Raw genomic sequence first — 21,122 nt, 5'->3', positions numbered from 1 at the left:
GTTGGAAAGGGGATATATTTGGTCTCAAACGTCCATCTCTTGTTTGAAGATAAGAATTGCGTTCAGACGGTGAATCAGAACTATTTTTGAGCCAATTTTTGTATGATGCACTGACATGTTTATGTTAAAAATCCACACATTTAGATGTTGGTGAAATTGAATATATGGCCTGTTTTCAACCACATTTCGGTATAGAGCAAAAAAGGGCGATAGTTTCAACAAACTGAATGTTAAAGTCACAAACATTTTAAAAGATATAACAAATGTTTTGTTTTTTCATTGCAAACGGTCTGTGTTTGTGGTCCTTAAAACCAATGACAATTAACCTGTTATAATTGAATTGATGGCAATTCTAAAGTAGAACTTTGTTTTACGTCATGACAAAAGAGTAATACACATGTGTCCTAGCTTGGACCGATTCAGTCTGATAACGGCCAAATAATCCCACGTTGAATTTTAGTTGGAAATAGGGATCATTGCCGAATCTACTCCTTTGTTGTTGCCTACAACTTCAATATATTAAGAAAAACATATGAAATGGGAAAGATACATTGCAATTAGTATATCATTTTGTATATTGCAATTTTTAAGAATATCAAAGTTTTACTCAAGAAAATAATCACTTTGATGTATTATGTTATTATATAACATTTTCCGCATTCAATTCCGTTGTCTATTCTATTGTGGCATAATTCACTTGAAGTCCTTTTGATATTAATTTTACTTTAAAAAAAAACACCCCGAAAAATAGAAACAAATAGGGCAGTGACGCAGCCATGCCATAAGACACGGTATTGATTTGTATAGCAAGTCGGGAACATATGTAAGTTACTTTGATATCAATGTTGTGCTTAATGAAGAGTTAAGGTTTAAGCTAAACGATGATGACTGATGTACCCATATTTTGACTATTATATTTATTGTGTCTGTTTATTTATCGCATCAATGTAAAAATATCGGAAATTGATGAGACTGTCATTAAAGTGAGAGGGTTAGCGCTATAGAACCAGGTTTAATCCACCATTTTCTACATTTGAAAATGCCTGTACCAAGTCAGGAATATGACAGTTTTTGTCCATTCGTTTTTGATGCGTTTTGTTATTTGATTTTGCCATGTGATTATGGACTTTCCAAATTGATCTTCCTCTAAGTTCAGTATTTTTGTGATTTTACTTTATATTAAACAATTGCTGACTTTGACAATCATAATAGTAATAACTTTAATCTATATATATTTGTATATAAAAAATATTTAGTAAAAGAAGTGAAAAATGCAAACAATTGCGTTTTTGTTATTTACATTAGTTAACAGGATCAATGCCTGTCTTGATTAAACAAATGATATTGCTTAAAACGAATAACATGTGATTTACGAATGTTCGAAATAACTCGTTTTCACGCTTCAACTACCAATAAATAATTTATTAAATCATAATTATAAAATAACAACTATGAACAAGTTGTGAAACTGAGACTTCTTCGGCAATCATTACACATCTCTGTTTGTTATATCATTTCTGAAGTTAAAAGAAATAAAATTTGATCGTTCATTGTGGATTTTGGAATTGTAATTGAAGTATTCAACCTTTCAGTAACAATTTACTTAAAGATGTAAAATTAAAAAAATGGTTATTTGTCTATATTAATAACCTTGTAAGCTAGCAGTTATCGATAATTTGAGTCGATTGTTTAGGTTTTTTGTTGTTGTTTTTTCAAACAAGAATATGGATCCATTCAAAGCAATTTTTAGCATTACAAATGTATTTAACACCTTTTTTAACACCAACTCCTTCTTCAATTGTCAACCCATATCGATGAAACATATATAAAATTTCAGTCCTGTGTATCTATGCTGAGTTTATTTACATTGACTGTTTACATGTCTAACTTTTCATAGGATAATTTGTCGATTCTTTTTAAAATTAAATGCATAAAAGTCATCTTAATTTTATTGTTATTCCTGATCTGAATTGTCTGCTAATTCTATCGAAAAGTAAAATCGAAAAAGGACTGAACTCCATGGAAAATTTTAAACATAAAGTCCCGAAATAAATGGCAAAATTAAAAGCTTAAACACATCCCACGAATGAATAACAAATGTCGTATATCATCAAACATTGATATGTATCTTTTGTCTTACATCTTTTATATCGATTTTGGTGTGTCTGTTTTGCAAAATCTGCCTTTTCGATGTAGTGTTTTGTAGACTTGTTTTTTTCTATTCATCTTTTATTACTTGCCATGTTTTATTCGACTTATAATTTTGTATATTGCCCACTATGTATCCCCTGTCTCATTTGTTGGAATGTCATCGAACGCTTCTCATTCGCCAAGTTACATACGAAATATATATCACGACACATGACAATAGTTATACAATTACATGTTATCCTTTTGTAGCTTTTGATGTCATTCTTAATTTTTGCAGGACGTTTCAAATTTTAAATCTTCTGTATGAAGCTTTGTAAATTGATGTGTTTCGTATATTTTCTTTTAGTTATTGTCTTTTCTGCTATTCATCGTCTGGTGGATTTCAATTTCCTTATTATAATTCTTTGTTCACTTTTAGTTTATTTTATACGCCCATACGCCCTCAGGTATATCACTGTTCCCAAATTTATTTTTTTCTATATCAAAAACATATAAAATTAAATAAAATGAGATATTTGATCATATTACTAGTATATAAAGGCAACAGTAGTATACCGCTGTTCAAACTCATAAATCCATAGACAAAAACAAAATCGGGGTAACAAACTAAAACTGAGGGAAACGCATTAAATATAAGAGGAGAACAACGACACAACGGACCAAGCATCATCCTGACTTGGTACAGGACATTTTTAAAGAAAAAAATGGCGGGTTGAACCTGGTTTTGTGGCATGCCAAACCTCCCCTTTTATAGCCATGTGAAATATAACATTAAAATGACAACTCAACACCACAGGACTACAATATAAATAAATTGGAGAATACAATTGACAAAGAAACACTCGAACAACAGCCAACAAAAGGCAGAGAACAGAATATTTAACTATCTACTATCAAAATGCTTAACGGCAGTCTCAGATAACATACTTGTCAGGCGTCATCGTGTACTCTTATGATTGTTGTTTAATTTAGATTTTTAGTAAAAATACACGATAATATGAGAACCGTGATTATTTTGATTTTCAGAGAGTCTAATTAACAATTGTATCTTATTTCAATATACCATCAAAATAATTATGTAATACTTTGAATAATTGGCGTATGTTTTAATAACTAAAAATGGAAATTCCATGTAGGAGGTGAAAATGTTGTAAACAAACCTTATCACATATAAATTATATTATATGATTTCGAATGTGTTCTTCTTAATGGTGATATGTGGCATATGCAAATATAAATAAAGGCAACAGTAGTATACCGCTGTTCAAACTCATAAATCCATGGACAAAAAACAAAATCGGGGTAACGAACTAAAACCGAGGGAAACGCATCAAATACAAGAGGAAAACAACGACACAACACTACAATGTAACACACACAGAAACGGACCAAGCATCAGACAAAATCCAACGAGAATAACAAGCACAACATCAAAACCAAATACATGAATTTGGAATAGACAAGTACGGTGACACGTCTTATCGCAATGTGAATTTACACTCAAAAATAAAAGAAAACAAACGACGCAACGTTAAAATGTAACACACACAGAAACGAACTATAATATAACAATGGCCATATTCCTGACTTGGTACAGGACATTTTTGAGGGGAAAAATGGTGGGTCGAACCTGCTTTTGTGGCATTCCAAACCTCCCCTTTTATAGCCATGTGAAATATAACATTAAAATGACAACTCAACACCACAGGACTACAATATAAATAAATTGGAGAACACATAATGGTGATATGTGACATATGCAAATATAAGCATGGCATTTTTTATCTGGTTTTTCACTTTTTTTGGTAACTCTTTATTTCAATAAAATTGGTACCGTTTACCTTGTAGCGATCATTCGAATCTTGATCTACGTCGAACGTCCAATAAATTCCTTTTATTAAAGATTGATCGCAGCTCTGAATAAAAAATCGATAACACCTAAAGTTTCTTTTCTTTCTACAATTTTGAAATAAAAAAGAGAAAACTGTACCTTTTCATAGACGTTTTAAGCTTCATTACATTATATTGATGCCCCCTATCAGTAAGGATTGTGTACTAGAAAAATATAACTATGTGGAGTGATAACTCAGGGTGAACAACTTTTTGTAGCATTTGTAGTTAATCGTTTATATTATATATTTTCTATATACATGCAATTTTATAAATTAACTGTTTACAAATTGGTATATTTATAAATTAACTGTTTACAATTTTTGGATTTTTCTAATACTAAGGCTTTTCTACCTCAGGCATAGATTACCTCAGCTGTATTTGGCAAAATATTTAGGAATTTTGGTCCTCAATGCTCTTCAACTTCGTACTTTATTTGGCCTTTTTAACTTTGTTGGATTCGAGCGTCACTGATGAGTCTTTTGTAGACGAAACGCGCGTCTGGCGTATATACAAAATTAAGTCCTGGTATCTATGATGAGTTTATTTACAACCACTGGGTCGATGCCACTGCTGGTGGAGATTTATTTCCCCGAGGGTATCACCAGCCCAGTAGTCAGCACTTTTGTGTTGACATGAATTATCATTAATATGGTTATATTTATAAATAAACTGTTTACAAATTTTTGAATTTTTTAAATACTAAGGCTTTTCTACCTCAGGCATAGATTACCTTAGATGTATTTGGCAAAACTTTTCGGAACTTTGGTCCTCAATGCTCTTTGACTTCGTACTTTATTTGGCCTTTTAAACTTTTTTGGATTCGAGCGTCACTGATGAGTCTTTTGTAGACGAAACGCGCGTCTGGCGTATATACAAAATTAAGTCCTGGTATCTATGGTGAGTTTATTTACAACCACTGGGTCGATGCCACTGCTGGTGGAGATTTATTTCCCCGAGGGTATCACCAGCCCAGTAGTCAGCACTTTTGTGCTGACATGAATTATCATTGATATGGTTATATTTATAAATTAACTGTTTACAATTTTTTGAATTTTTTAAATACTAAGGCTTTTCTACCTCAGGCATAGATTACCTTAGATGTATTTGGCAAAACTTTTCGGATTTTTGGTTCTCAATGCTCTTCACCTTTGTACTTTATTTTAATGCTAATCCTAAATTTCTCTACTTCAATTTGTAAATTAATATACCCCTACAATTTAGACTTCTACATTGTAAGCCACTAATTTCAATAAACAAGATGCAATTGTTGTTTGACGATTAAAATGTATGTTTGTAACTGTAAATGAAAGTACAAAACTTTATATTAGACTTTGCATTCTATGCATATTGAATAAACTGATCAATTAAATGTAGGTCAACATGTGCTCACATTTCAAGATTAAATGTATTTTCTGTTATTTTGCATTCCAATTGACTAAACAAGTAAGGAGGTTTTTTTTATTGAAATCGCCTTTGTTTTATTTGTAATACATAAAGGCCAGTTAATAGGCACGACTCTTATCTAATAACGAAAGCAACCCCTAAAAAACAGATTTATTTGCTCGTATAACGGATATAAATTAGTTTCATGTATGAGCAGGAATTGTGGTATGGGTTTTTCTCATTGTTGGAAGTCATACATCTATATTAATCTGAAGTTGCTGTCTTCTACATTTGTTCTCTGTTAGAGAGTTGTCTTTTTGGTAATCATACCCAATCTTATTTTGTTTATGACATGTACAATATTTGTCTTCAATATATTTTGTACATTCCAAAATATAAATCAAAATTTAAACCATGTATGATAGACAGAAACAAATTTAATACAATGTTGTTTATATTGATCAAGTAAAGATGGTGTACCCACTTTTATTGTCATTCACCAAATGACAAAAATTCCTCAATTAAATAAACATATTTTCGTTATTTAACGATAAACCTGAGCTTCAGTCTATTATGTTTCGATCAGCATGCGTGTTTCTAAGCATTCCAAAACTTCAATGTCAATTACTGCTGAGAAACAATTATCGGTTTTGAGTATTCTGCATGGAAACAATAGCTTTTTGAAAACTTTAAGTCGTTTACTTGCACAGGTTAATATAATGTTTACAGTTTTGTTAACAAATATAATCAAAAGCAAATAATTGTGTATTGGAAACAACCCTAGAGTAATACTAGATGTTATAAATCCAAATATCTAAGTTTTCACAAACAATATTTACCAATTCAGATCAATTCACATTCGACAATAGAATTAACGAGCTTGGATCCATTAGAGATACTTTACCAGCATTTTAGCAAACACTACAACACCATAAATAAACACGAAATTGTGTAAATGTATTGTAAGTATGTCAAAAAATAAGTCTGTTATGTAAGTACGATATAGGTTTAAGTGCTTGCTATTAACCTGCAGTGTGTGTCTTTTCAACTCTTTGATTTGAGGGTCATTGATGAGTCTTTTGTGGACGAAACGCACGCACGTCTTACGCACACGATTTCAATTCTGGTATCTATGATGAATTAATTAGTTGTTTTTTTTAAAATTCTAAATATAGTAATAAGTTTTGTCTCCTACTGGAAAATTTACTTTTGTAATAGCGTCTTTGTTTAATATGGTATACACTATTCGGGTATATTGAATTAAAATTACTTTTTTTCCCAAGAAAAAAATGAACTGTTTTTAAATAGTAAAGTGTTAAATGCTAAAGTATTTTACCTGTAATACTATTGCATAAATCCATTTAAACAATAAAGCATAATATGAAGGAATCGCATGATTTCCAAAGGAAGTGAGACAATCATAAACTAGACGGGTACAATCTTTCCAATCAAGGTTTTATCATCTCAAATCGGAGTACCCTTTATATTAACAAAAACATAGCATATTTAAATTTCTGTATCAATTTATAAACACGCTCGCTATTTTGGGAAAACTTTCAGTAAATTACTGCCCAAAAAGACTATTTTTTTATACATGATAGGTCAACTCAAATCATATAATGCTTCATTCGTATGTCAGGTATAAAAAGACATAACAATTAGTGTAAAACAAATTAGAGAGACTTTTACTTTTGTCTTGATTCTTTCGTTGAAATTGACAAAAGGCGTTTACCGACGCTTTGGAACAACTCTTCAAAGTTCAAAGTGGTTTTGATCACTGATCCTCTTTCATTCGTCACATTGCATTCATGACCGAATAAAAGCACCAGTAGTATACCGCTGTTTAAAAGTAATAAATCGATTGAGAGAAAACGAATTTGGGGTACAAACTAAAATATAGGGAAACACAACCACTATTAGAGGAAACAACATAATAACAGAAACAATAAAGTGCTACAAAAACAAACGCTAACATACACAGAAACAATTTTTTTGATAACAGCTGCCGTAAGAGTAATCTAGTAACTTTAGTAGTCATTCAAATATACTTAATATAGTCATAAGTTCTGATGAGGTCGTTGATTTTTAATAACAAATGTTTTATTTCTACTTTGCTTTCAGATATAAAGACTATGGTCAGGCAGTTCGGCTTTCAATAAAGCTATACATTTACAGTGTGTTAGAAAAAAAACGTTTGGACATAAGGTATATAAACAAACTTTCGTTTCTATCTATTACCTTTGAATTAGCAATAATAGTTGTTTGTCTGTTTGGTTATAATTATTTTCTTTTCTCATGGGGATATTGAACCAATATAGAGCCATATGAATCACCCGCCAATGTCTAGTTTACGATGCATTATAATTTGACCTTGGTACAGTTCAGAATCGCAACTGACTGTATGAATTCCCTTTCTAATAAAACTAATAGAAGTAGAGATGTTTTTAAACATAGATAATATTGTTGTTTCAAGGTACATATGTGCTAAAAACTTGTAAAAAACATGAATAAAAAATATCAAACTTCTGGTATGGCTTAAATAATGTTATCACTCAGAACTTAAGATTCGACAAAGCAGAAAAACATGTAGAATTTGAATCTGTGACTTCAAAAAAGGCAGATAGACACCTCGAACATATATCACCAAACAAATTTCATTGTATAAATGTGATTATAAACATTTGAGGAATAGCTAAGTAAACAAGTACAGTGTTTACCAATTATAGCCTTTTAACAAATTAGGATTCATTTTCCAAATTTAAGACTTAATGTTGTTTTTTGTTCCAATCAACTATTTTTATTTACATAACACGCTGCTGAGGGTCAGAGGAATTTGCTATCATAGTGTCATGCTGTCGTATGGAGAGTCATAAACATAAAAAATAAATGCGATCTTGCAATGAAAACTCATAGGAGTATTAAAAATGACGCCACATAATGCTACTCAAATTAATTAGCGTCTAATATAGTTCATGTAAAACAAAATTCTACTTGGTGAATGTCATGTAATTGGTATAAAGTCCTACTCTTGAGACTCGGGAATAATGATCTTGTCATCGGCATGTATTCACAGCTAATTTCGTACAGATGATTATTAGTTGCAGACTTGCAATGGTTCTATGTCAAAGTCTAGTCTGAGAATTTGTGTTGACTCGTAAATACTTGACATTTATTTGACATGTTAGTGAGATTTATTTTATTTTCTATATTTGGTATTCAAAATCATCCAAAATCTTTTTAAAAATAGTAATAATCTTGATGTTTAACTCTTTTAACTGTCCCAGGTCGGAGACATGTAAATAAATGGTTGTTCTTTGTTGCTGCATATCATATTTGTTTTTATTTTATTTTATTATTCGGCGGTTCCCATATGCATATGTTATGTAGGGTGTTTTTGTAGCTTTATTTGCGGTATGAGTTTTGTCCATTGGTGGATGCCGTGTGATGACATCTGGTGGCTGTCTTCTGAGTCATAATCTTAGCATAACACATCCTTTTTTTTTGTATTGTTTGGTTTGTTTATACAATATTATTGGCATTGTGTGAGAAATTTATTAAGATGGATTTATATCTGCAATGTTGAACCAATGTTAATAGTTGGGTTTTTATAACGCTCCAAAATATCATCTTTATGGTGTCAGAACATATACCATTGAGTTCTTAAGTACTCTTAAATTTGCTTTTTTGGAAATAGGTAAGACTGATTGATTAATTGCTTTGTGTTTGACGCCACTTTCAGAACTACTATACTCTTAAGAACTACCGACCTACGAAAGGAGTCGACCGCACTTGACACTTGCGGGATTCGAACACACAACGTCAGAGATGACACGCTAGTGATACAATGGTTCGACTTCTTAATTTACTCGGCCCCGGATGACATTAAAATGCAAGACGTTAAGCAAACTAAGACACGTACTTTCATGAATTTTTGTTTACTAAATAAACAGTGGTACCAAAAATTGATGTGACCTTATTAAACGTTAAATTTATACGAAAGTATCAGCTGTGCTACCAGTGTATGTGACAAGACTTTCCCTGGTAACGTTCATCGGAACAACCCAAGGTCAAATAAATTGAACATGTCAGGGCGGCATAACCAAATATGACCAAACACTAATACGCTTGCTTCTCATATCGATAATTTTCATGAGAGAATTAAATTTAAAAATTGAAATCCTTACACTTAACTGCAACCAATCTAATGCTACGAAAATGTAAATGTGATAGCTTAAAACACACAGCTTTTATTAAAACAACACAGGTTTTTATTTGCCCATAATAACATTGGAAACTCTGTACAAGTGAACATCCTTCTTTTAATTTACGTAACCTTGATTAGTTATTCATTCGTTTACTTATACTTTAACTTTGTAAATTATTTTCATTTTCTCCAGCTGGTATACATTAACAATTATATCTCATCAATCTTGACCACGGGTACATGATTGAAACATATTTTCACACTGACACGCACAGAGGCCCGGGGTAATGCATGCGATGTATAACAGAAGGGAAACAACCATAAAAAAAAACAATGAATTAAGTTCAAGGTTTTGATCTCAAAGTTAGAATCTATAAACTACACATGAATTCACATGAGGCGTAAGGCCCAGTGTTTCGAAAAGAATGGGCGTTGGAGTGTTTGTTACTCAACCTTGGAAAACAGGAGTTTTATTTGTTAAGGAAATTACCCAGGTACATGATTAAACCATGTTTTCACACTGACAATCACAGAAGCCCGAGGTAATGCACGCGACAAATAATAGAAGGGATATAACGGGGGAAAACGAATAAGGTTCAAGGTTTTCATCACAAAATTAGATTTTGTAAATTACACATAAACGTACATCAAGCGTAAGCTCTTGTTGTTCGAAAAGAAGGGAATTGAAGTGTGTGTTGCGTAGCCTTGGAAAAGCCGGGGGTTTAGAAAATTACCCTGTTTTATACTCATTGATTGAATAAAATCTTACGAATGATGGGCAACTACATCCAGATTCCTCAATATAAATCCGTTAATTTCTGTTTTAAATACTTCGACTTAATATCATATCATTTAGTAAAATATATATTTTTGAATGCTATAACGTAATTAGTTACTGATTATAGCAGCCTTATATAGACATCCATTCTGGAAAATTTATTGGCTAATAAATAAAAAAATATAGCTAGGTTTTTACATGGATTGATCAAGTTCATCATTTTTTATCTTCAAACCTATGAATACTTCATTGTCCAAAAGGGACTTGTCATCCTCTGTCTATTTTGTATCCGTCGATGCTATTGTTACATAGGACAGTTTTTCATTATCAAACCCTTTTCCAAGTGGTTGCTCATTTTATTATCTGACAAAATACTATATCTCAATCTTCACGATAAATTCGATATTATAGTCTTTTATTTAGATAAATAATGAAATTCCATCACCAAATAGTTCATTGGCCACGTCCATTTATAGTCGTGTAAAAATCAGATATATTAACATTCTGTTAATGATGCTTTTCTGAGAATGAACGAGATAGATAGTGACCTTAGTAACATCTGTTAAGGACTGAATAATTGTATGTTTTTTTCCTGCCTGCATGTTAATGTATTTTCGTAGCTACGTCTTAAGTAATTTGCTTTTGCAGTGAAAGATGGTTTCTTAAACGAAAAACAGAATTTATTGAGAAACTCGTTTTTTTTTTCTTTTCCTGAAATTTCACTTTCATCTTAAAGTACATAGATGTACTTCATTTAACTTAGATCTCTTGAATTAAGCGCTCCAATTATTGTGGACTAAGTGTGACATTTTTTTTGTATTCTAACTTTCGTTTTGAGATTACCTTCTGGTGACATGTAACACCATGACCAAATGCATACTGAAATAACTGAATTGTTATGTATTTTTCATTATCTATTGAAACTGATTGGGTTTTTTTAATTCATAAGTCAAAAAATATTTTTGTATTCAACATATCAAATAAATCATAAAATTTTCCGCGATTTTCCAGTACAAGACTCAGTTGGAATTTGGGATGTTGAAGTCCTAATATAACTTGATTGTAATTATTTTATTACATCGTTTCCTCATATGGCGACCTAAGGGTTCTATAGTGGCTAATAATGTCCTGAATGTATTTAGACAAAACCACTAACAAAATATGTGTGTGTGCAAAGTATCCTGTAGTTGATAACAGGCAATAATCAAAATCTCGAGGGACAAAACATGAAATAATTCAACGTAACGAGACGACGGACAGAACAATCGGTATAGATGTGTACGAACGATCGAAACCAATTTTCATCACATCAACAATTTGACAGTTTTGTATTTCAAAATTTATTGTTGTTGCATCCTAAAATTGTTTTCCGACTGATCATATAAATCTATGAGAAGTGTTTGTAAATAGACACGCAGGATTATGCACCAATGAAATAAAAAGTTCATCCAGATACTAGGCTTTTAATCGTGCACACCAGACGGGCGTGAAATAAATTTAAAAAAAATCGATATATAAATTACCCAAGCCAATCGCTCAGTAAAGAACTTAAGCTGTTCTTAAGTTCCAACGAAACGAGACCACGTATCAAGTCTTGAGAACAACAAACGTTACATTCTTGTGATCAAAATCAGTGATGGTGTAAATGCAATTGGATAAAAAAAAATTCAGACCTTCAAGATAAATTCACACAAAGGGGAAAGTCAATCGAAACTGACAACAATAAAATGTTGATTTTATCAATTAACGGACCTAATGGAAATCAACTGTCATATTCCTGACTTGGTACAAGCATTGCCCCATGAACACGAATATATTAAAAAGACAACAACCCAACCAAAGAGCACATCAGAGTTCCAGATCTACAATGGGTCTTCTTCACAGCGAGCACATCTCTCAACTTTAAAACATATAATTGAACCAAAAATTCAAAAACAAACAAGACTATAAAAGGCCAGAAGTTTCTGACTTGGTAACGTCAGGTCAAAAATTGCGGTGGGTTTAACATATTTTCAGAGATTTCAACCCTCCGTTATACCTCTAGACAATATAGAATAAACATACAAAACAAACATATAATACAACTGACTAAATATTTCAAACAAATATTGATACAAATAAATCAGAAATAGACGCCAACACATACTTTTTTAACGGTAATTAGACGAAGGGAATGTTCTGATTAGTATATGTATCTCCACAGTCGAAAACAAAATATGCGTAGTTTAATCTTGAAGTTTTGCAACTATGAAACCTCTTTTGAATATTAAATAAATGAGATGTTAATGATTTGTAAATTGGACAACAATCAACCATTTCTTAACCATGAAAAATATATTGTGATATGATACCTGAGGTAAATGATTTATCACTTCCTTTTATTGGCCGTAAATCGTTCTTCACTGTTCGCCCGTTTTAGAAAAATCAAATTTCTTTTGATTTATGCTTAATATGTGCGAAATCGAATCAGCAGATATTATAATTATTATATTTTGATTGATGTTGACATTTTAATCTATCATCATTTTTTTGCTTGTCCATGAACATTATGTAGCTGTCATTTCAGTGGGCGCGCATAAATATTGTATTTGATATAGAAAACCCAATATTACTCCTTGTAAGGTTAAAGACCAGGATCTTTTATTGTCTTCTTCTTTTATCAAGTCTAACAAAACATACATCAATTACTAGAAGATGTTTTAATTATGAGAAGTAATCTCCTTTTTTCACTACATTAACGTTTTAAACGAATTTTAATCAATGTAATCCGATGTTGCGTAGCTTTACAAATTGGTAAAGTTAATGCGCTGTATAGTTGCAACGTCGATATATGTTTTACTGTCCCTGAATATTTAGTAAAGTTCAAGTTAATACTTAAAACAGTATAAAAGTACAATTTATTTTTTAAACCCTTGCAATGAAATCAATCTTAGGAAGCTACAATATCAATACCAAGAAATACGAAAAGATAAATGCAAGAATAAGGGGGCGAGCAAATGGGGAATGTTCGAATTAATATCAAGCAAACAAAAACAATGTGAAATAAATGTACAAACTGAAAAAGATAAATCTTGTTTGAAAAATTCAATTATTTAAGGATATTTATCTATGGTCAGTCTTCTAACCTCCTTTTCCCCCGAGTATGACATATGCCATGAATAAAATGGTGGTGCAATTAGTGATAGAGGAACTATCTGATCGATCAGAAAACCTGAGTTGACCTGTGTTTTTTTTCTTGTTACCAATGTTTTAATTTCTGTTTAGTGATTTGTTGACTTTTTCGTCGATCCTGCCTCCATGTAATAGCATAGAGTTATTTCGGGTGTGTCAATATATGTTCTTGCAAACGTTTAATTACCTTGAATGCGTACGTAAATATTCGATTTGATAATTCCGTGTTGTTTTTTTTTTTATCTAACCCTTTCTTTAACATTCCTCGTTTCCATTCTCAATACAATTAGCGGTTTCGAGATAAAACCAAAAAATGTTTTATAATCAAATGGAGTAAAAATGCAGAGGACCTCCAATTGACCAATTAACATTTATGTCAAACTGTGCCCGAACTATTTAACGATAATTAAATGCAAAATGCTGAAAATTTTGTAACCTTTGAAAAAGAACATTTTTTAAAAACATGAATACACTTGGTTGCAAGATATAAAAAATATAAAAATTTGTTTCGTCGTTTTGGTAAAATATTTAATTCTTTAGGTTTCATGCGCATTAACACGTACTTCTTTTATTCATATCAAGAATAAAACAAAAAAGGAGGAACATTTTAATAATTACTTTCTGTCTTACTTACATTCAATCTAAACTTATTGATGATTTCAAACCAATTGAGAGGAATTATGCATGTTACACATGAAAATGAGTTTGAATTGAAGTTAAAATAAGAAATTTGGTTCCCTTTACATATCCATGTATATCATTAGAAGGTTTTTCGTCTGGGTAAACAAAATACCAAACTAGCAACACTAGAGGGATATCCATGAGATGCATTAAGTCTTCCTAAAATTATGTCAAAAGTTTTTTAACATCGGTTGAAGGAAACACCATGGTTTTACAGTAGAATAAAATTCGATAATTTCACTCCTTTTGTCGTCAACAAAAAATTGGTCTTCAGCTTGTAAATAAATTGTCGATGCATTTAAAACCATAACGAAGTGAGAATGCTAAAAAAAGATGTAGTTTTTATTATATCTACTAGTTTCCTAATCATTTGTTCTTCAGTGTGACCGCAAATGTACTAGAATAATCAAACAACAGCATCTCAGTCTCAAAACATTTATAAAAAAAATTACTTATTCCCTAAGTCTCAATTCAATTAAAAAATAATGTATTTCAATAAAACATGCATACATTTATGTGTCATAATGATGAAACTGCTGTAATACTTCATCGTATATAAATCAAAACCTTTAAAGTTGGGATAGAGGTTTATGTGACATCCATGTCGAGTTTACAATGACTCAATTATCCGTCAGTCTTGATATTATTCTCTAAGGCACATTCAATTACGAACAATGAAACCATAAATGTTGATTGAAAGTGATCATCTGTGTTAATTCAACATGATAACAAACAAAATCAAAATTATATCATTCAACAGTAATCAGTAATTGGTATCTTTCTGTGATAAACGACCCTTGGCGTAACTTCATCTCCTTCGCTTCATATAGAACGCATAGAGTCCAGGTTAAAAAAAATATCCGTAGGGAATAGAATAGTTAACACAACCGCCAGAATAATTTTTTAAATATTTTTCCCGAAATTGGTTTCTCATACAGAAATTTTATCAATAATACAAGTGCTTTCAGACCAATAATTGGTCTATTTTCAATGTTTTTGTACTTTTCTATATGTGGTATAAACATTTTAAGAAGTAGAATGAATTTGGACTAGTGTGTTTGTGTCATGTGCACTCTAAACAGACAACTATCTATTAAATGGTGATATAATGTTTGCAAGCTCGAGGTTGTAAGCATAAGCGGCGATTCTATAAGAAAATCTGTAAGGAGTAATTTCGTAAAAAAAAATCAGCATGTTGTTATAACTATGAAGTATCGACTGTTTTCTCCTCAAATTTATAAACGATTCATCACAATGTCGATTAATCAAGATTATCTTCAAATCTCAGCACTATGTGTTTTTACTTTGCGTGGCTTTTTGGGTCTACATTCTGTGGTTTCGTTTGGCTTTTTTTGTTGTTGCTAAATTGCTGCTTCGTTGCTGTATACAACACATTTGCATTTGTTTATATCCAAAAACATTATTCAACAGCTTCGACGTCGATGCTTTAAAACATATTTACTAAAAACGAAATCACCTTTGAAATAAGAAGAAAACTATCTAAAGTATTAAAGGCAGAGATGTCTGAATAAATATGACCATTAAATAGTTGTTAATGTAAGTTTTCGTACACATAGCTTGCTCATACATTTTTACTTATTTATACATCCCTGGCATTCATACGTTTGAGTTGAAACGTTTCTGATGAAGATTTATCTAGAAAATGGCTTCTGACGCATAAATTTTATTTCATTCATAACATAGGTCATCGATGGCAAAGTAGTCTTGATAGTTCCATTTCAGTGATCTTTAACCTGTTAACTTTGAAATTGTGAGTTTGGAAATCCGGGTCGGGGCGGGTGCGCTAGATTCTATTCTGAATTGAATGTGATAGCTAGTATTTTTTGTCGAAGATCGGAAGCTAGCTGTAGGCCTCCATGTAAACAACTTGGTGCCAATATTTAGTCAAAGGTGCCGAAAGTCGATTTAACTTCTACAAATAAAGCATTCAAGCATTCCGTAAACAAATGACTGGAATTTAGAGTTGCTTTTTTTTTTAAATAAACATAAACATTCAAACATTCTGGACTCTTGAATACATTTCAAGAAAATACCAAGAAGGTAAAGAATTGATGATATTTGCTTTGTTCACTTTTTATCTTATCTTTTGTGTCATACAATGGTTCTTTTCTTTACAATTAAAATGTTTAATTCTTTTTAAATAGGCTTATCTAACATGATTATCTTTGTTTTTGTTTGATTTGTTTTTTTGTTAATTCACATAATGCACTTCGGAAAAGTTTCATGTAATAATTAGCAGTGGAATATAATTACCATGAAAACCGATATTGTATACTGAAAAAAGACTTAAACATATCTTTATATCACGGTACATTTGTATCTAAAATTGTCATTGTTTCAGTCACGATTAAAGGAAATGATGAGACAAACATTAAAAGATAAAGTTCAGACATGCTCTACAGGTCTCGTTTATTATAAAAGCCTAATATACTTATACTTCAAAAATAAAACCAAGACATATATATTATGTTCAATATCTGACATGAAACATATTCTGTCTGTGTTCAGCAAGCCATTTTTTTATAATCAAATACTTATTTTTCTGTAAGTAATGCGTCATTAGATTTTTTTTAAATGTCATTTTAATTTTTGTCTAGTGCGTTTTTAGCTTTCTACAGCCATTAACTAGCGCATCGAAATTTTGACACAAGAAAAATAGAGTTTTTAACGAACAAATTTAATCTGTCTGACAAATTCAACATCATATATTAAATCACAGAATTGCAACATTAAAGCATTTGACGTCCAATGCATGTACTCAATGTCAGATAATTTTATATGGCATTTGCTGCGTATGTTTGTGACCCGGATATTTTAATCATATTTTGGTGTGTCTGTTAAACGGTTAAATTTTTTTGTTACGGTATTTGATAATAATGTTGTGATCATATCAGCTTAAAACTCAGTTTATATGATGTAATATTGATCCTTTCGTATATACAAAATTATAGTTTATATAACGATGTGTGTGTTCACTGAACATAAACATATGATGTCCTGAAGTTAATTCATTCTCCGGTTAAAGTTTTGGTTAACATAGTTTTCAATGAAGTTGTCGTCATATCTGCCTCAAACTTAATTCACATAATGATTTTAGATGTACTTTTTCAGTTGTATCACAAATTACGAGTTTGTTCGAATATCACTGAATATAAATATATAAAAGTGCTAGTGTGGCGTATAAACGTATTGACATATGTTTTTTTTTGTATTATGTTCATTTACTTTTTGAGAAAGATTAGCTTGCTTTCATCTTGAAATATTCTTTTTGAGCTAGTATTTGTTAAAACTGCCAATTTAGAAATTTTTGAAATGCTTTTACTGTTGCAAATATGGCGACAGGGTATTTATTGTAAAGCAAAACTCCACGCCATTTAAATTTTGATAGCATCAACTGTATTTATCATTTCTGAATATCGCATGTATGTCTACTGTTTAAAAATCGTAATGCAAAATGTACGCAAATATTTCTAAAAGACAATCTTCATTTCTATTAAAATATCTTTCTCAGTATTTTCCTGTCTTTGGTCGTTTTATAAAGAATTTTGTGTACTTGCATCTTTTAACTTGTGACCGAATTTTATATCTTAATAGGCTAGATCAAATGATAATGACTTAATGATAAAAGTCTAATGAATAATAGTTTCTTGGCCATAGTTTTGTCTGGCGTGCTTTGAATTTCGGTTTATGGTTGCCTCTTGATATTTTCTTTTCCCTTTTAAGTAAGATAATCATACTTATTTTCCAACACGTGTACAATTAAGGGATATACATAACATAGGATACAGTGTTTCCTGTGTCTGTTATTATATCTCCGGGGAAACTGCTTAAGGTTAACAAGCGAAAAATGAATGGTTTTGATTTGCCATTATCATATTTACTAATAATACTATATTACTAAAGATCTGAAAGTACCAATACGGAAATTTATTTCTTATCAATGGACTGGTGCTCAAATCAAAAGTAAAAATTTTATAACGTGTATAACAAAAAGTTGACGCAAGATATAACTAGATAAACTATGTGAAATATAAATGACTTATTAGCATGAAAAGGAGAGCCGAAAGATAGCAAAAGAACATGCAAATCCATAAGTCGAAAAAAATAAACTGACAACGCCATTACTAAAGACAAACAGTCAAACAACAGTAAACAAAACACAACATGCAAAACTAAAGTCTGAGAAAAACAAACCCTACTGAAAATATAGGTGCTACGGGATGGAAAGCAGATTATGCTCCAATTTATGTTACACTGGGACATTTATTTAAATGTCCTCCAAACCACCTTATCTATATATAACGTACTGAAGCTTCATGCGTTAATATGTAACAGATATTTGATTAAACTGTGTGTACAATAAACACATTTTTTAAATTTATTTCTTACAAATGGTGATCAAAGTCAAATATAATAAATCTGAATATCAATAAAAGTATACGATTTACGTGACAGTAGAATTTCAAATCTAATATTTTTATAAGGAAGCGACAAATCAAGCTACCAAACAGATACTGCTTATATTCAAATAAATTCCAAAATGACATATTTAAGAATACATTTGCATCCAGATGAAGACTTTATAATTTATCTTTTTGCATCTTTTAGTATAAAAACATGGATTTTTCTTTTGATTTTTTCACATTTTGCTTTCCATCACCTTTCACGTGATACCTAAACGGTATAAAGTATTTGTAAACTATTCTTTATCACTATCACTGTACAGCCTTCAACAATGGCTTTTAAATGCTTACAACGTTATCCTGTTGTCTTTAATTGATAGATTTCTTATTGGCCCCTCAGTATTATAACATATAGAAGAGGAATAAATTAGGATCACGTGAATACAATGCGGAATTGCAGTTTAAATGACATGTATATATACCAATTACGTTTTGAATTCAGTTCAATAATGTACTGCAGTATATGTCTGTTTTTTATAGATTTTGAAACTGATTCGAGTGCCATTGTTCAGTATGGTGAAGTTAAAACGCGCTGTATATGTCCTTAGCTGAAGTCCTGATGTTCTTTACGGGTTTCCGAACCGTATTTGTCCTTGTGAAAACTGATGCCTCTCCCTCATCGCGTGATAATTAATTCACCTTGGCTATTAAATTTAGGGTTTTATCGGGTGATGTCTTTCTTGGTAAGCTAATAGCGTAGCACATAACATTCTATATACGTGGACGAAAAACATATGTGTAATGCTATATATGTAATAAACGAAAATAGAAAAATGGTTGTTCTATATCTACAACATCTAAATCTGACCGGGAATCGAGACAAGTGGTTCGTGAACGAATGTAGATCGGTAGTTTTGATTCATGTGCGACTTCCATTTTGATTTGAGAACGAGGCTTCTAGTCTTTTGTGTGAAGGTAAGAACAAATACTAAATTATCATTTTGCAAATAGGAAACTAACACTGCTTCGTAGTTTTTAGACTAAGCTTTGTCTTTAGTGAAAATGTCTCGATGATATGATTGTTGTTTCTAACATATTAAATATTGAGTACTAAATTAACACGTGGGACCCCCTAACACCCTGCTTTCTTTTGTATATTCACATTTTATGTTTTATACTGTATGTCTTGATTGAACTAGAATGAATGTTTCAAATTAAAAAGGAAATTTAAATAACCAATTGGAATAGGATTGTGCCCGTCCTTTACGTTGTTTTATGAATTGATTGATTGTTAGAGCGTGTTATAAGAGAAAACTCATCTTTCTGTGGGTGTTATACGCTGTCTTCTTATGAGGTCAAAGAGTGTATGCGTGGTATGTGTCTGTACATAAGTTTCCATGACTATTTAGGATTTTCTTTTTCCTTTTCTATGTTATCATATAATTCTTCTATTTTATTATTTATCGTTTGAGACAATCACCTTGCTTATTTTAAAGTGATTCATCTACATGATATGTTTAGTTAATTTCAGTTCAGTTTTTTTTTTCTTCCTTTTTTACCATAACTGTTAGTTTAATTTTGTTTCGTTAAAGATGATCATAACATACTATTTGAATTATTTAGATTAAACTAGACTGTAAAGGAAACAACTTGCTTGAACAAACCTAAAGAAACCTATGTACCAAGGAATCGAAATACAAGTGAAGGATTTTAACGAAATGATGCTTAATGTTAAACTTATTAATTTATACACATATAGATTTGCCTGAAGATGATTGTATTGAAGAACCGACCATTCATCTTTTAATGGAACACAATTGTCTTCCCATGACTAACATTTTATAACTATTATAATAATAGACAAATTATTCGTTTTGAAAATATACATAAACAGGAAGTTTACAACAAAATAAATCATTGTTAATTTTGTCTAATTTTCAAAGGTTTTTTTTCATTTAATTTTTCACGAAATGCACACACGAAAGATGAGAAGTCGGTGCCATAACTCAAATCGTTCAGAAGTCAACTATACAAAATATAAAATCAGTAAAAACTTGCAATATTAATGGCAAATCTTCATAAATGACATATTTTGTTAGACTTAATCTAGTTTCCGTCTTCGTTGCTGCATCGCCTCTTTTCAAGGGTACTAGACAAGACACTGTCGTGGTATTCTTATAGTTTCTTCCAAGTTCAGAGGCAATACCTTTTCTTTATGCTTTTCCTTTTATATTGTTTGCTTTTAGTACACAATCTAAATTATAAATCATGTCAAAAACAGAGGATGAAAACATGTTTCTCGGAAGATTGGAAGGGATATTCATATTTTTTAATTGATTCATTACTATTTTGACTTTTCTTTCTTCCATCATGACATTTCTCTCTTTTATCCTGCATTACTCACTTCATAGTAAACATTTCTCATATCAAAGTTGAC

The 21,122-nt window shown here is 31.0% G+C and overlaps 1 protein-coding gene across 3 annotated transcripts in view; it reads left to right on the top strand.

Annotated features, from left to right (window-relative positions):
• The window catches only part of LOC139502170 (orexin receptor type 2-like), an 89,960-nt gene that overhangs the window by 51,069 nt on the left and 17,769 nt on the right, over positions 1-21,122 (top strand). For all 3 annotated transcript variants that reach the window (XM_071291550.1, XM_071291551.1, XM_071291548.1), the window contains exon 2: positions 7,549-7,632. The gene's annotated coding sequence lies outside the window, so the exon portion shown is untranslated. The remainder of the gene's footprint in view (positions 1-7,548; positions 7,633-21,122) is intronic.

The sequence above is a fragment of the Mytilus edulis genome, chromosome 13 (genome assembly GCF_963676685.1).
Source record: "Mytilus edulis chromosome 13, xbMytEdul2.2, whole genome shotgun sequence".
Lineage (NCBI taxonomy): Eukaryota > Metazoa > Mollusca > Bivalvia > Mytilida > Mytilidae > Mytilus > Mytilus edulis.
The sequence above is the reverse complement of the archived record's forward strand: the minus strand, read 5'-3'. Positions and strand labels throughout refer to the sequence as shown.